General features: G+C 35.5%; 1 pseudogene; it reads right to left on the bottom strand.

The window, feature by feature from the left end:
* Positions 1–4,866: 4,866 nt before the first annotated feature.
* LOC125363262 lies at positions 4,867–5,448 on the bottom strand (annotated as a pseudogene).
* Positions 5,449–5,908: the final 460 nt, after the last annotated feature.

Genomic DNA, 5,908 nt, shown 5'->3' with positions numbered 1-5,908 from the left:
GATTTATTTTTAATGAAGCATTAGGTAACGTATGTCTTAGTAATTTCACGTGCATTTTCACCAACACACTGGGTCCCCGAGTGACAAAGTCTCTGAATAATCTTAAACTTGAAGAGCAGGATGACTTAGTATGTTGGAATTAAAGGCTTAGTGGCTATATAGTTTAAGGTAATTTTCTTGGCACCCCAGTTTCTCCATATCTTCACCTGTAAAGTTGGGAAAGAACAGATCATTTGATGTGCTCAGAATTGTGCTTTACTCACAGTAAAAAGTCAACAAATGAATGTTAGCTCCATGATCAAGCTGTGCATCAACTCCGGGTCCACACCTGCCTCTCTTTCTCTCTCTCTCCCCACTCAACCCCTCTCTTTGTCTTCTCTTCTTTCTCCTTAGTACTGAGAGAAGATATAAGTGGAGAAGGATATTAGAAAATTCACCAGAGTTTGAAAAGTTTAGGTTTATGTAAACACAATAGATGGGGAAGGGGCCAGGATCTATGTACTATTATATTGACTATTATATATACTATTATATACCTATCCATTTCTTGACTATATTCTCTATGAAAGTACAGATCAATATTTTTCAATCCTAGGATTTCTGACTAAACTTTATATTGTCTCAATGTCCTTAGGGACATGATTTGGTTCTATTCATAAAGTTTCAAGCCTTAACAACTTAACACTTAACAACTTTTCAAACATTTGAGGTTTGATCTCATTTCCAGTATTCTCTTCTCTAGGCATTGATAGATGACAGACTATTGAACATTAATTCAGTGTGTTCATGTCTATCCTAGTTATTGAAAGTAGCAGACATTTTTCAAATATTCATGATGTGTCAGATACTAAATTATTTGTTCTCACAGCAACCCTACTGACAGAGAAGCTCCTTTTATACAAATGAGGTAACTGAGGCATCAATATGTTAAGATATATTTACAAACCCACCATAGGTCACACAGGTACTAATGGAAGATCTCATATTATATCTAGCCATTTAGTATCTTCAATTTCGGTCACTTACGTTATAAGTATCTATATCCTACATAGCAACATATATTTGAATCTGCAAAAATACAGATGAGCTGTTAGTACATTGGAAAGCATAGATCAGGAAAAGGAAAATTTAAATGAGTTACATAAATGAGTATTTCAGATTTTAGTCTACTATAGAAAACACAATTTATATGATTTTCCTTCTGTTGAAAAATTCATGGAACTCTTTTGCTATTATTATGTGTCTTGACTACAATGCCTGAAGCAATGAATTAAACAGAAACCTACAAAGCTTTACAAGGTCTATGATATGATGTCATCATACTTAGAACACTTTTCAATCCTCTAGTGAATAGTTAAAACTACTTACATAGTACCTCCAGTTTGTGTGTGTCAACTTTAAAAGGCAATGTTTCAAGAAGTGACATCTAATGTAACAGTCCCCAGTGTTCATCATACCTGCAGGTTAATCTTTTCTTTGATGCCTTAGGTACTCACAGACAATGAGGCAGGATAAATAAATCAATTCCAGCTCATCCAAAGTAACAGGCTAGGGAGGTCTGAGCTCAGTGGTGGGATGTATCAGGAGGGAAGTGGAGACCACCAGAATGCTCATCATTGAACCTGGGCAGCTGGCCAGTGTTCAAGGCTTCCAGAGAAGTGCTATTTTATTTTAATCATTTACTCTTACCAGGAGCAGCATTTAGACCAGCTTCTGCTTCTCCCAGTGATTACAACAATATGCACTCAGGATTTCTCAGCACAGGGAGCCTGAGTTTGCATAAGAGAGCAGAGAAAAAAAAATACTTGTTTTCAACTTTGCAAGGTGGGACAGAGTGACAATCATGGAAGCAAAGTGTAGACATTGCCAAGCCTTTCAGTACTAAAACAAGCCATCCTGGACAGGAATCACTTGAATTATGAGCTTAAAATGCAAAAAATCAAGGTTGTACTTTGGAATCAGCAGTTTAAAGGAAAAAAATACAGAAGAGTATTTTCTAATATGAAATTTTATGAGTTTAATTGATACTGTGAAGACTGGCATATATAGGTTTGTCCTATAGTTCACTGAAATAATTAGCAGCAATGAGCCCTCAAGCAAAAATAGGGATCAAAACTATTAAATCAACCATTTTGATGCAATTCATCTACCAAGTGTCTCAACAACTTTATAGATTCTTTTTCAATGAAGTGTCAAGGTATGAATGGTTATTTATTGTTGTCTAAATTTGAACCCAAAGGGTGACAAAGGGTAATTCAAAGAGCAGCTTCATCATAGCTTGTAAAGTCTTTAGGAGAAATAGGGTAAAAATAAATATTAACATTTTCTCTTGATTCTAGGTTCTACACATGTTTTGTGCAATTCCTTACCCTGATAGCTATAGCATGTCATATACATAGGTCAGTTGTCCATGCAAAGTCAACTTGATCTTCTTGTACCACATTGCCTGGTTATGACAGAATGTAGAACTTGGTTTTCCATGATCTTAGCCTTGTACATTAGCTACACTGTGAGTGAGGCAGGATGTCATGGTGACAGGCGTCTGTACAGAAGGCTGTACACCTATGGAGGACATGAAGTGAGGCAAGAAAGGGCCCAGGACAAAGTATAACTTCAAAGGCACATCTGCACTGCAATGATCACAGCTGGCTAGAATGCATTGTTAACTGGATAAATATGCATAACCATCAAAGCACCAATTAATTAATGTGGATTATTCCAGGACTCTGTCTTCAAAATTGGAAGTCAATATATTTGGGGCTAATCTTGGCCAAGAGCGATACAGTCAGCAAGAAGTGTGTCTTCCATTAAGTTCTCTGGAAGGACACAGTAAAAACAAGTTGAAATCGCAAAGGAACACTTGTGGAAAGAGAGGTAACAAGCTGTGATTGCGAAAGAAGAAAAGTGAGAAACAGCTTTGTGAGGAAAAATGAGCAAATACCCAATGGTGCAACCCCCTCTCCTGAAGAGCAAAAGCTGGTGCCTATCACTTCTTCATCATTTGAGCAAAAGATGCAGCCTGCTTGCAAATATGGGTTTCAGATATTCTGAAGCTGTGTTATTGATACACATGTATTTAGAATTATTATTTTCTTGATGATATGACTCTGATTTTTATTATTAGAAATATTTTGTCTTAAAACATATCTTTAACAAGCTATACACATACTGTTTGTTAATATTTGATATATTTTGATTCCTTTACTTTTCTCTATCCTATGTAATTTATTAAGTATAACTCTGATAAATGAATATAAATTTATTTTATTCAATGTATACTCATTATAGTTTAACTGGATTCTTTAGTCTACATATACTTAAATAATTTCTGATTTCTTTGCTTTAAAGTGTCGCATCTGTTTATTTCCACCTGCTCTCCACACTCATATTGTTTATTTGTCATGCTACCTGAGTGCACAATTTTAAATTAAGTTTCATCCTTTAACAAAGTTATCTGCCAATCCTCTCCTTGCTCCCTTCTCTGTACTGTGTCTTTCATCTTTAACTGTTTGTATAATTTTCTTCTTGTCCTTGATATTTACATTTTTATTCTTTCTGGTGTTCTCTCTCTCTTTCTCTCTCTCTTTTTTTCTCTCTCTCTGTCTCTGTCTCTGTGTCTCTCTTTGTCTCTGTGTCTCTCTCTTTCCTCCTACCTTAGTTTTACCCTTCTGTATTTCTAGGTTTCTTGATTATATTGTCTTTTAAAACCTTGACATTGAAAATTATTGAATATCAGCATTTAAAATTTGGTTTACTCTAGTGCTCTCTTTTCTGACACTACAAATATTTAATTCATATAAGTATATGTGCATATGCATACACACACATATATATATTTGAGATATAAATGTATACATATGGTATTTATGTAATCTTTGACTGGATTCAAATGGTGGTTTTACATATGTTCTATTTTTAAAGTTTTATTTATTTTTTATTGACTTAGGGTTTTTCTGAATTAAGTGGTATTTTTTGTTGTTGTTTGTTTTTTTTGGCCAGTCCTGGGGCTTGGACTCAGGGCCTGAGCACTGTCCCTGGCTTCTTTTTGCTCAAGGCTAGCACTTTGCCACTTGAGCCACAGCGCCACTTCTGGCCATTTTCTGTATATGTGGTGTTGGGGAATTGAACCCAGGGCCTCATGTATGTGAGGCAAGCACTCTTGCCACTAGGCCATATCCCCAGCCCCTGAATTAAGTGTTTTTAATCAAAAGGCCAACCAGTTGTCTAGTTACATTTCTCTCCCCCCCACCCCCACCAAAAAAACAAAAAACCCACATGAACTTGGTAGTAACTGAGTTTCTAGCAACATATTCAAAGTTGAGAAGATTAAAAATTAACAGGAAAAGAGAGTCCTCAGGTCCAATTAAGAGCCCTGTTTCATACATACCAGTTGTCCTGGCTAGAGTCAACCTAAAAACCCCACTAAGACCATTAATTTCAAGTAGCCTTTTTCCAGTTTCCAATTTGTGAATAGAGCCATATTTTGTTAATTCTATCAGAAACCTTGTTGCAACTTATTTACAATGCCAAGTTCTAAAAGCTTAATTAAAGTTAACTAGTCAATAAACTAGGTAGAAATTGCTCTACACAAGAGAGAAATCCTAAAATGACACTTTCCACAGAGAACCCAATTGTTTGTTATATTTTGAGTAAAGAAAAGAGAAGCTTTTGTTTGGACTAGATGAAACTCAGCCATAAGTTTGGGATGTGTATTCAAACTACACAAGCAATGAGGATAATATTATGCTAATGCAATTGATGTGCTGTTGCATTTGTCTACTGTTTGTCTATTACTAACAATTATAAATAAAGCAGTGCAACTAGTACTTGGAATAATTCTTATAGTGTTACAGTCTTAGGCACATTTCACTTCTCTTCACACCACTGGTTCGCTTTGCGTACCTGGGCTTCCTCCTCTTCAGTAAAATCATTCTTGACAGTGAAAGTTTTGCGAATCTCCTCAGGAGTTTTCCCCTTAATCATATTGGCAACAGTCTTGCATGTGACATCAAGCAAACCTTTGATATCTAAGTAGTTTGCAGACAGAATAAGTTTGAAAAGTGTTCCTTGGTCAACTTTCAGGAATTCTTGGTCCCAAACAGGAATATCATCTGTGCGCTTTTCTTTGTTCTCATCATTCTCAGGAGGAGGAGGATCACCTTTGTGGTAGGTGCACCACTGAATGACTTTTTAAAAATATTGCTGCATTAACATTTGGTAGAGGAACTGGGTCATCATCTCCTTCATCATCCATTCCAAAATCTTCCAACATGGTCTTGATGGTCACAGATTGTTTTGGCCATTTCTACATCAACTTTGAAAATTTCTCCATCAGAACTCTGTAACTTAATTGAAGGCATGGTATTTGGTCTCGAAAATATGGCGGACAGGAGTCTGCTGGGAGCTGGGCTCCATCCGAGCAAGGAGAAGAGAAAGACGAAGACAAGGCCACTATAGATTTTATAATCTTGTTTTTTGGTAATTATGATTATACTTAGTGTGATTCTGTTCTATCCATGGGATTTTGTTTTGGTAAAAAGGCTGCTTTTAAGTTAATTGTTGAAAATTTTAAGACAATATCTTCTAGAGTGATTTAGCTTCATGATAAAAAAGACAGTAAAAATTCCGAGTTCTCATATAACCTCTACCAGGCACATATACTCACATTTTATTTCCAACTATTCTCCCAGTTCTTATTTTAATTGTGTCTAATTCTGCTATTAGTAAGTGGGACATTATTGAGTTTTTAATTTTAATTGTTAACGTAAATTGTACTGTTCCCATATATTGCTTGTTAAGTTGTTAATTTCTTCCTACCATGTAATTAAATGTATTAATCACATATATTTCAAGTCCAGGTTTAATAACTCCAGCATTTGATATTCAATGTTTTTCTATTGATACACAT

This window comes from Perognathus longimembris, chromosome 14 (genome assembly GCF_023159225.1).
Source record: "Perognathus longimembris pacificus isolate PPM17 chromosome 14, ASM2315922v1, whole genome shotgun sequence".
NCBI lineage: Eukaryota > Metazoa > Chordata > Mammalia > Rodentia > Heteromyidae > Perognathus > Perognathus longimembris.
This window is presented reverse-complemented; position numbering and strand designations above follow the sequence as displayed.